The following is an 11,406-nucleotide window of genomic DNA, read 5'->3' as shown; positions in this document are numbered from 1 at the left end:
GCGAGTGGAGAAGAGTTACCAGCAGCGTGCCACTAGCAGTAGCGCGGCCTAATAAAGTGCGCTAGAGCTATTAGCAGTAGCGCACTTTAAAAGTGCCCGCTGCTGCTACACTTGTATAGCAGTAGCGCGGGTGTACAGGCGCTGCTACTACAGGTTAGCTATAGCGCCGTATCAGTAGCGTGGGACCCCGCGCTACTGCCATACCTAAAACCCGCACTGCTGCTAGGGTTATCCCTAGTAGTGTATATCTAGTACATTCCACTGCCATGCACAATGAAACATGGGCGGAGGTTTCTGCAGTTTACCGTACGAAGGATGAACCATGGCTCCTGCCAGGGTCAACATTGAAGGCTGATCACGGGAGGGCACCAACCCTTTCTTCTGGAGGTCGAAGGGGTTGCCTACAATGAGGTCTATCCGACCCAGGACTATTCTGTCATTCATAAAGTCTATAGTAAAGAATTTGACTAGGCCGCCCTTGAGGAAATTCTTAAATTCCTCGCACTCAACGTCGGCATGGCATATGTGGTAGACCAAGCATAAGTCATGCACGCAAACCTGGATCATGGCGGGCTGCATCTTCTCTTCCTGCTTTAGATTCTTCTCTTTGTCCAGGGTTGTGGTGTACTTAACATATAGCCCAGCGACCCACTCATCATTTGAGTTTTCGAACATCTGTCTGAAGCGAGCAAGGCATCCTTTCACCATCGCAGAAGAACGGGTGTAGATGACGTCGAACTCATCATCGGTGATGGTTCTAACCTTGTACTCATCGCTGATCATGGAGATTTGGGACGCCATGGATTTGGGAGCAGTGTTAGGATTAGTGGAACTGCCGTAATGTGAAAGGACAGGACGACTAGGAGCGAACTGCCGTAATGTTAAAGGACGTCCAGGGACGAGTAGGAGCGAACTGCCACCGGTTTTTCAATTGTAAAAATGCTGAGTGGGGCGTGCGAATGGCAAGGTAGTGGCTTTCCTGGTGGATAAATGGATTCATGCACAGTACTATGGGGTCCCAATTAGATGTCATGCCTACTCAATACCCAATTAAATGGCTTTCAATGTCATGTCAAGCGTCGGGAAAATTACAGGTGATACGAAGCTTTCCATTCTCCCATGATACGGGCTTCCGAGAGCCCTTGGATCTGAGATCGAACGATTGCATGGCGTGATTCTAGACCTATGGGTGAATATCCTATCCTGGAGGGTTATTCTGCAAATTTTCAGCAACTTAGCATGCGACCGTTCGATTTCAGATCCAAGGGCTGCCATCAGCCCGTATCATGGGCGCGCCTACCACGACCGTCGCCTCGCTCGCATGCTCGCGCCCTTGGATATTTAACATGGTGCGTTAGGCTATCTGATGTTGGCATGTCATACATAGTCATCACTTAATCACTCATACAACAAGGTTAGCTATAAGGTTGGCTATAAGAGTATTTTTTACTTCTCTCTATCTCTTTCTTCGTAGTATTTATTGCATTTGCTAAGGAGTGACCTCTTCCAACGAAATGGTGCTTAGATGAGGTGCTAAGGGAATTAAATGGATTAGCAACTGAAGTCCCCAATGCATAGGTGCTTAGTTTTTTGTTGCTAAGTTTACTTCATTTAATTAGCTATAGACTCAAAATTGTCTTTTCACCTAGGTACACACGCTTAGCACCGTTTCTTCTTGGGGTACCCAAACTACTCTCTCTCTTCTTAATTAAGTTGCCACATCAGACTTTATGCCTATGTGGCAGGCTTAGCACCTGTACGAGCAAGTACAATAGTGGGCTATAAGCCAGCTTACATGGCATTTTTGCATTGTGGAGGAAAGAGGCAAGGAAAAAGTGGAGGAGTGGGCTCTCATGCAAGAGCCAACCTCTACATGGTTGAGCATTGGGAGAGGCACTTGTATACCATGGAGGTGGTCAGGAATCAAGAGACTCACGCCAGTCGTAGCGCCGCAGTTAAAATGATAATGGCAAGTAAAATCACGGGGTCCCACCTGTCCAGCAATAACTCGCTGTCAAATCACATAGCCCTACGTTTGCAGCAGCCTACTCCCTCATCTTCTCGCATCTCTATCGAACCGACTAGGCAGAACTGCCCCGCCTACCGCGCGGGAAACGCCCTCGACTTTTAAATAGTACAATATACTAATTTTGTATCCATGGATTGCGCCATGGAGCAAAGCCTCAAGAAAACGGCGGTACACATGTACGGAGTATACATCACGCCCGTAGCATTCGCGTCACACCCCAGATGGTCGGTCGGTCTGGCACGCCGCGCTCCGAATGGAACGCGCATCATATTGCGTTTGCACACACATGTGGGACCACAATTGAGAACCGAACATAGGCACACTCCCCGGACCCGCAAGTCGGGTGAGTTATTAGAAGAGAGAGACGAACGATAGTACTAGAGAAGTGTTGTACAGAAGTTGGAGCCTAAATGATCCCTGCATGACATGGAAGATCATTTCATCCATGCATGTGACCAGACTCTAGCAGACACACCTGGATTGGCTATCGTCTACATATCGTGCAGGCTGTGTTGTACAGGGCTGTAGTTCTGATGAGAAATCTAAAAAAAGGTTCCTTGTCATCTCGTAATATTACGTGTCATGTGCTTTGGATCACTATGAGGGTTAAACAACGACAACTAAGTTCCTCCAAGGCCCTGGTCATTGGCGGCACATGCACGAAGACTACTCGACTGCCATCTAGGTCAAGCTGGCTATGTTAATTAGGACATCTATCGATGGACCCCTTTTCTACGAGTTTATCTTTAATTTGTGCTTCGATCCTCGTCTAGTTTGTCTGTCGGGATTCATGTTGTCTCCTTTGGGAAGTGAGGTTATGGTTTCTTGTCATGTGGCATTTTTTGTGTTATATGTTATAATCCAGTGCTTTAGATCAAAATGACGACAACTGTGCCTCGGGGACACGTGCATGAAGACTTCTCGACAGTCATTGACGAGGTCAAGCCGGCTCCGGTAGACAGAAGAAAACTAGTACTCCACTATATAGGGAGGAGCCTCCGCGCTTGCTTGCTAGTGTTGCTCTCTTCACACTGTCTCGTCCTCTCCAGATCTAAACACGACAGCGGTGGCCACACACGCACACACACTCTCTCTCTCTGCTCAACATTGGTCACAGATCCAGCCGGATCCTCTCTGCCGGGGAAGGTGAGAAGGTGCAATGTTCATGCGGTCGTCCTCGGCGACGGTGCTTACCCACTGCCGGCGCGACCGATCAGCGTGCCTTGCCATTCCCTCCCAAGCACCACTGGCTAGGGAGGGCCTCCTACCCCTTCTTCCTCGCTGCCGTAGTGTGGGAAGATCCGGCCTCCCGCCGCCCACCTAGCGACATCCCGATGACCCTCAGGTATAACTTCCTTCGAAACCGGCCTTGCTCTACTTCCCATGCTCCTAATGTTGCTGCATTTGTATCTTTTACTATTTCTCAGGCCCCCTCATAGATAGGATAGATAGGCTGTTCGGAAGCCACCTAAATTTTTACTGTTAAGAGGTAAAACTAGTAATCTAGTACTACTTGGTTCAAACAAGGAAGAAAGGGGTGGGGGTGGGGGAAGATTTGTTACCTGAATCTAGGACTTGGTCGAAAGAGGAAATAATGGGGGCAAAAAGTAGCAGAGATTGGCTATCCAAATGGTCTGTTGGTCTAATAGGGAAATAAAGGGAAACGCAGTACAAACTCAATATAAACCCGATCTATTGGTTGAAAAAGGAAAAAAAGTGGGGACTAGGGGACAAGTCAACAGAGTAAGTCCAGCACTAGATTTGCTAGCCTCACACAGTATAAGGTGGCTATACCGAACAAAAATGGGATCAACCCAGATATCCCGTTCTGATGTTTGTTGCCCCGAGCCACTCTTATGTAATTCCATTGGTAGAATGTAGCAGTCGCACTGTTAAAAGTAAGGACGCGTTAAACCAATGTTGGTTTCAATGTAATGTCTAAAGTAATATGAATCAATGGCACTTTTTTTCATGTCCTGCTAAATTTCCCATTAAGACACGTTTCTTCTTTTTGTTAGAAATGCAACTGTCCTAGTCCGCCTACTCTCCCGTGCCCAAATACCAACTCTGTAGCAGTTGTTAATGTAATGTTGGTGGTAAAATGAAGCAATGGAACCATTAAAGTAATGTTGTATTTAACAGTTGTCATAGTTAATCCTAATGCCCACACTAATATCTAGCAATGCTGTTGCCTTAGAAATTGCTACTGTCCTTGTAGGATTACCCTTCAGATAAGGAACATGCTTCTTTTCATTTGATGTATGTTTCATCACTTGTTAGTCACCCTCCTTTTCACCTTTTTCGTGCAAATGATATCCAAATTATAGTTGAAAATTCCAGGAGCTTCACAACCAACCTTGATGTTGCTTAATTTTATTACAACTAATGAAGAAGAAGCTTTGTGGGTTTCGTTTTCTAATGGAAATGGAACCGGGGCTGGAGCCCTTTTCTTAAAAAAATGAAGAAGAAGCTGCTAGCTCATGGGACATTGCTTCATTTTAGGTGAACTGCACCAAAAGGTCCCATGAATTGAACCATCCATGTTAGTGACTGGTGTCATCCCTTCTACGATGGCGTTGACTGCAGATATTGTTCCCATAACGAGGTATGTTCCTTTTTGGTCTAACCGTTTGCCAAATGTCCTGCATGTTGAGTCTGCTCTTGTGCTACCGTTTTGGCACTGCCATGATAAAGCAGTAATGCTATTATTTTGCACCTTAATCTAGTGGCACTATTAATTTGAGGCAATGTTTTGGCACTGCTAGTGCCACTGATTTTTTTTATATATCGAAAGAGGGGGTTTCCTCCGATTTCATTAAAGAAACCCAACCATAGAGAACCATTATCCGACAACATCTCAGTGTAAACGGGCAGTTATGCAACTACTACTAGAACAGACTGAGTACTAGCAGGAGACAAGTTCGCCACTAAGCTAGGTAGGTAAGGTGACGCAACACCAGCTCGACCAAGTTTGGATTACAACACAAATGCTACCACAGAAACATTAGGAGGGGAAGATAGGGACTGAAAGAGCCAGCTTCAGCATACCAGTCTAAGCACCCCCGACCTCCATCCCTGTGACGCACGGTACACCTTGTTTGCCACCTGCTCGACCCTAGTGCCACTGATAAAATGAAGTAATAATACAGTTAAAATAGAGCGAGTGTCCTCTCTATCATTTCATTTCCAATGTAGATAAAGAAAGTGCTTCTCTTTGTTAGTATATGTTTCATCAACTAGTCCCATTGTTAATGTCTAAGCGTTTCTGCAAACTAGGGTGCTTAATTTTAGTTGATCTGCACAAAAAATAGAGATTGGAATGTCTCAAGGCCCCTCCTTGTACTACCGTTGTACACTGATGTTCATCACTGGCAGAGGGTGTATCGGGGAGACTTGGGTCAATTTTCAGTATGAGGCGTACCATATGAGGCGTCGCAGGGCCCATCTCGCCCTCACAACATGGCATACTATGATACTATCGCAATATTTACTTCTATTTATTAGTGTATTTTTAATCAACTAGTGCCACTATAATGTAATCACGCTTTTTCATTATCTATGCAAACAGGGTAATTCAGCTGCATTTTGGTAGAACTGCACAAATGTACGGATGGAACCGGCATATATGCAGAGTGCAAGGTGTGCAAGTAAAAATTACTGACACCAACCATGCTCCATGAACTCATTGGCATCCACCACTAATAGTGGGATGTGTGGCGCTCATTGTGGACGGATCTTTCTCGGCAGCAAATCCTCTAACCAAATACTCGTAGCTTATATTGGAAGTTTTCTAGGGAGTTCTCTTTTCTGAAAGAAGCACCAAGCTATTTTTCTTTATTTGTACACAGTGTCACAACTTTGACCCAAAGGTCCAGAGCTATTTTAGGGTGATTTGCGTAGTACTCAGAGATTGATTGTAAGCATGATTTTCATTAGCCGTCACACTGATTGTAAGCATGACCAGATGGAAGATTAGGTTAGTGCGAAGCTTACCTTAAACCCTACCGCCGCCGTTGAAACGAGGCGAGCGTCGAGGGAACCATGGAGAACGGTGGGGAAGTGATGTCACACCATCCGGCCTCTTCTTGTGGTGGGAGAATGAATACTCCTGTGGCTCCGGCGGGCTCTACACCCTCACAAACGACACACCATACATGATTGATTCGTTATCCTTTGGGTGCTCGTCCTTCGACCTGTATGCCCACCACCTCCGCCTGACTTTTGCCTCGGGCGAATCCGTCTTCTCCATTGCCTAGAAGAGATACTCGATGAACCCGAAGGACTGCGGTGTGACTGCCGCCGAGGAGTACATCACCACCCTCATCCCCGCCGTCTCGCTCTTTCGCATACATTGCCAGATGGCCCTCACCTCCCTTGAAATCTCCCACTCATTGTCAAACCAAGTAAGGATCTCCTTCAACCTGGCTAACTTTGCCTGGTCACCGCCGATGATCTGCCTGATTCGCTGCTGCATCCTCTCCATAGATGTCCTTCTGAGTGGTCCCGTGCTATCTTTGGAAGATGGGAGGAGAGATGGTGGTCTTGCAATAGAGAAGAGGGAGAGGTGAGATGGTAGTTTTGTAATTAAGTTGATGGAGAGGAGAGGGGGTGGTTTTGAAATGGAGAAGAGGGAGAGGTGACATAGTGGTTTTGGAATGGAGATGATGGAGAGGAGAGGAGGTGGTTTTGCAATGGAGAAGAGGGAGAGGCGAGACAGTGGTTCTGGAAGGGAGATGGTGGAGAGGAGAGGAGGTGGTTTTGCAGTGGAGAAGAGGGAGAGGAGCGTGCGGCAGCGATTGACGATTCGACGAGATGGCCAGTGCGCTGTGACTCGATCAAAATCAAAATCAATTTACCCTTCAATTAAGAAAGCGACCCCACATTAACTAGTTGTCAGGACCCCGATTCCAAGTCACATCGATCTAGCCGGTAACACCTCATATCACTTTGCGGCCTCACGCATGGTATTCCCACGGGTGTCGCCTTACCATGGCCTGGAACCGTTTGCGCCTTTTGGCTCACGTATATGATAGTGTCGCTAGCATCCATATGACAGAGAACCCGGGCCAACATGGCTAGTCGTGAACCCAAAGCGGCACCAACCTATGGGGACAGGCATACATGAATCACATCGAGCATGTTGGTCAGCAGCGTGTGAATCCGGGCTGTAACACTGGGCTAACAGGACTCCGGGAACCCGGGCTGTAGCAGGCTAGGCAGGACTCCGGATGTCACCACGTGACATTTCCTAGAAGGGACAGACACAGGAACGAAGTGAAACACATGCCGGCCAGTCAAGTGTCCTGAGCAGTAGTGCTGGGCTAGCAGGACTCCGGTGAACCAGGCTGTAGCGGACTACTAGGCTCATGGAAGCACTAGACTACATTTGCCCATAAGAGAGGCTGCCAAGGATAAACAACTAGATTGTCGGATCCCACACATACCAAGCATTTCACTACTAGGAAAAGGGCTAAAGATGAAATTGACACTAATGGCGCACTGTACATGTGGTGCGCCATTACTAAATACTAATGGCGCACCATCTGTTGGTGCGCCATTAGTGTGCAAATACTAATGGCGCACCACATCCACGGTGCGCCATTAGTAAATTTTTTTTTTCAAAACTACTAATGGCGCACCCTACTAATGGCGCACCGTGGGAGTGGTGTGCCATTACTAGTTGAACTAGTAATGGCGCACCATGCCACGGTGCGCCATTAGTAACTTGGCCACCACTTCCACCGAATGCACCCCCCCCCCCCGTGGACCGGCTTTTCAGTTTTAAAAAAATAAAAAAAATGATGGAAATGTCAAAAAATAAAAGAAAATAAGTTTCCCATGTGATATGTGGTCTAGTTGTTGTGAAAATTTACAAATATGAATTTCGACTTTATTTGCGAAATCTCTCGAGAATTTGTAAAATGGGCATAACTTTTGCGTACGAACTCGGATAAAAAAGTTTTTTATATGAAAAATCATCTACTCGAAAAGTTACGTCTGAATTTGTTAGCTTACGGCCAAGATATCCTACAATGCACTTTAGTGCATTCAGGATTTCTAATAGCGAGGAATGCTTAATAGCGAAAGACTGGACCAAATTTGTGATGGAGGAGTGCAGAGAAGTACTAGGGGGCAGTAATCAGAAGCGCATCCCACGATTAGGAGACAGGTTCATCTGCATGATCCAACTTGATGAAGGAGGAGAGCTACACATGTTTTATGTTATTTTACCTGAGAGATAGAGCAGCTGGAGTGATTAGCTAGCTAGAAATGAGTTTGAAGATGATGATGTGCTACACTATGACTATGATGATTAAATAGCTAGTTTGGTGGTAATGACTATGATGATTATTATTAGCTAGTGTTGGTGGTGATTAGATATCTACCGCATCTAGTGTTGGTGGTGATTAGCTAGCTAGAATGATTTTGAAGATGATGATGTGCTACACTATGACTATGGTGATTAAATAAATACTGTTGGTGGTAATGACTATGATGATGATTAAATAGCTTGTGCTGGCGGATTAGATTCATGTGGAGGCAACATGTGGTGCACATCGAAAGTACTACTAGTCCAAACAAGATCAAGTTTGGATTAGTAGTATACTTTTGACATGCACCACATATTGCCTGCACTTGAACCTAATCCACCTTCATTTGACACACTATTTTGGACACAAAGATATAAACCTCATAATTGGTATTGTACCAAAATTTATATAACGGCGTATAAATACACTAAAAAAATGAAAAAAAAGAATACTAGTAGCAATGGATAGTAAACACGCTGCTACTAGCTAGATTAGCAGCAGCACGGGAGAGAACAAGCGTTGTCGCTATGTGTCTTAGCAGTAGCGCGTGTGACACGCGCTACTGCTATGTAATAGCTGTAGCGCCTTATTAGTAGCGCGGCAGCCCGCGCTACTAGTGGGCATTAAACCCACACTACTACTAGGGTTTTCCCTAGTAGTGCCTAGCTAACTACACCACCTCCATTAATGCATCTACTTTCTCTTTTTCCTTCCCCTCCACTACTTGAAGTTGTCTCCTCCCAAATTAGCTAGCTAGGTAGATGTAGCATTTAGTAAAGTGACCTATGTGCCCCCTAACTAGATCTAGCTTTGTCAAGAAGAGCTTTGTCCACTTTTGATCTCCCTACTACCTCATAATCTATCCACTGTGTGCTCGATCTCAAGATAGGTGTGTGACTAAAAATTCATGCTTCTGCAAGAATGGAAATATGTGTATGTGTGTGCGATATGATAATTGGGCGATATGATGGAAATATTGTGTGTGTGGCATGAGTTGACGCCGAATTGTGCTTGTGAGTTGCCTATGTTTTGCCGAAATGTCAATTTATTTCTGTTTCGGCGAATTCCGGGCAAACTCTAGATCTATATGTCCTATTTTTAGGGAAGGTCATGCCGAATTTTTGTATGACATTGATGCATGCACGCATTTTTGTAATCAATTTGTTTATTATTACCATGCGGGCGTTCATGATGGTCAGTGGAACGATGGTGGACAGGTGGTTGCGGTCGGCTGTGCAGGACATGAAAGAAAAAAAACTGACAGAGGTTTTATGTCCGTATCGAAGATGCAAAGGAATAGTTTGGCTCGACCCCTATGACAAAGGTCATGTCGAAGCGCACCTGCTCATGACTGGTTTCATGGATGGCTATACTCGGTGGATAATTGAAGATGAGGATGATGATGTTGAGGATGCCGACGGGGCAGGCAATGATGACACGGGGCAAGACAAAGAGATGATCGATAATGGCGGAGGGGAAGAGGCCAGACATGGAGGCGGAGAAGGGGCCAGACATGGTGGAGGAGAAGGGGCCGGACATGGCAGTGGAGAGAACATGGAATCCACACCGCAGAGTTCGTCGGTACTAAGTTCAATCATGCGGGACCCTCATGTTCAAGCACTGCTTCACAAGGAGACGAATACTGAGATAGGTGCTTCTAGAGAGGAGGCTAAGCTGCAGCAACTCATGGTAGACTCGAACACTCCATTGTAGGATGGTTGCAATCCTAAGGTGACCCGCTTGAGTTTCACGCTCCAACTTCTAAAGACGAAGGCTAAAAACAAATGGACAGACACTAGCCTCGATGAGCATCTGAAGTACCTAAAGGATGTTCTTCCCGCGGGGAATCTATGTCCTACTAGTGTGGATGAGGCCAAGAAGATCGCGTGCCCTCTTGATCTGCTGCATGTTAGATACCATGCATGCATAAACGATTGCATAATTTATTGGAAGGAGCACGCAGAAAAAACAAGCTGTCCGGTGTGCAATGCTTCTCGATACAACAAGGCCGGGAAGAAATGTCCCCAGAAAGTTGTATGGTACTTATCAATCACTCCCCATCTCCAGCGGTATTTCATAGATCCCAAGGAAGAAAAGCTCATGCTCTAGCACGTGGAGAGGAAGAAGCCCGACGATGGAGATGTTTCGAAGCTGAGACACGTCCATGATGGAAGCCAGTGGAGAGAGTTGAACGACTTCTATCGATATTTTGAATGTGATGCAAGGAACATCGTGCTCGGCGCCTGTATCGATGGCATGAATCCGTTTGGAAACCAGAACACCAACCATAGCACATGGCCCGTGTTTGTATGGATGTACATCCCCCCTGGTTGTGCATGAAGTTTAAGTACATTCACATGAGCATGCTGATTCAAGGGCCAAACAACCAAGAAATAATATTAATCTGTATCTGGGGCTACTTCAAGAGGAGTTAGACACGTTATGGAAAACACCGGCCAAGACATGGGACGCCAGCAAAGGCGAGTATTTCTACATGAGAGCCGCGTTGATCACAACGGTGCACGACTATGTCAGTTACGGATATGTCGCAGGCAAGGTGTGCCATGGATATTGCAGATGCATGCGGTGCATGGATGATACGATTTCTCAGCAGCTAACGTCAAGGAAAGATGGCGGGTCTGTGAAAATCGTGTACATGGGGCATCAAAGATGGCTCGATCTAGACAACCCATGGAGAAACCATGGAGATTTATTCAATGGTCACGCTGAGCATCGAGGACCTCCACGTAAGTGGAGCGGCGCCGAAATCGATGAGCTGTTAAAAAACTAGGAACAGTGCCCCGTGCCAGGAAAGACGATGAAAAAGGCGCTGGAGCCACTGCTGAAGGTACGGAAGACGAGGTCTATGTTCTGGGACTTGGAGTACTGGAACAAACTCGACACACCTCATTGCCTTGATCAAATGCATATTTGTAAGAATGTCCTTGAGAGCTTGCTCGCGACACTGATGAACATGCCAGATAAGACGAAGGATGGGATGAAGGCAAGAAAATACTTGCAAGATTTGAATATCAGGAAAGATCTGCACATGCCGCCCCGTAAAAA

The sequence above is a fragment of the Triticum urartu genome, chromosome 3 (genome assembly GCF_003073215.2).
Source record: "Triticum urartu cultivar G1812 chromosome 3, Tu2.1, whole genome shotgun sequence".
NCBI classification, from domain to species: domain Eukaryota; kingdom Viridiplantae; phylum Streptophyta; class Magnoliopsida; order Poales; family Poaceae; genus Triticum; species Triticum urartu.
The sequence above is the reverse complement of the archived record's forward strand: the minus strand, read 5'-3'. Positions refer to the sequence as shown.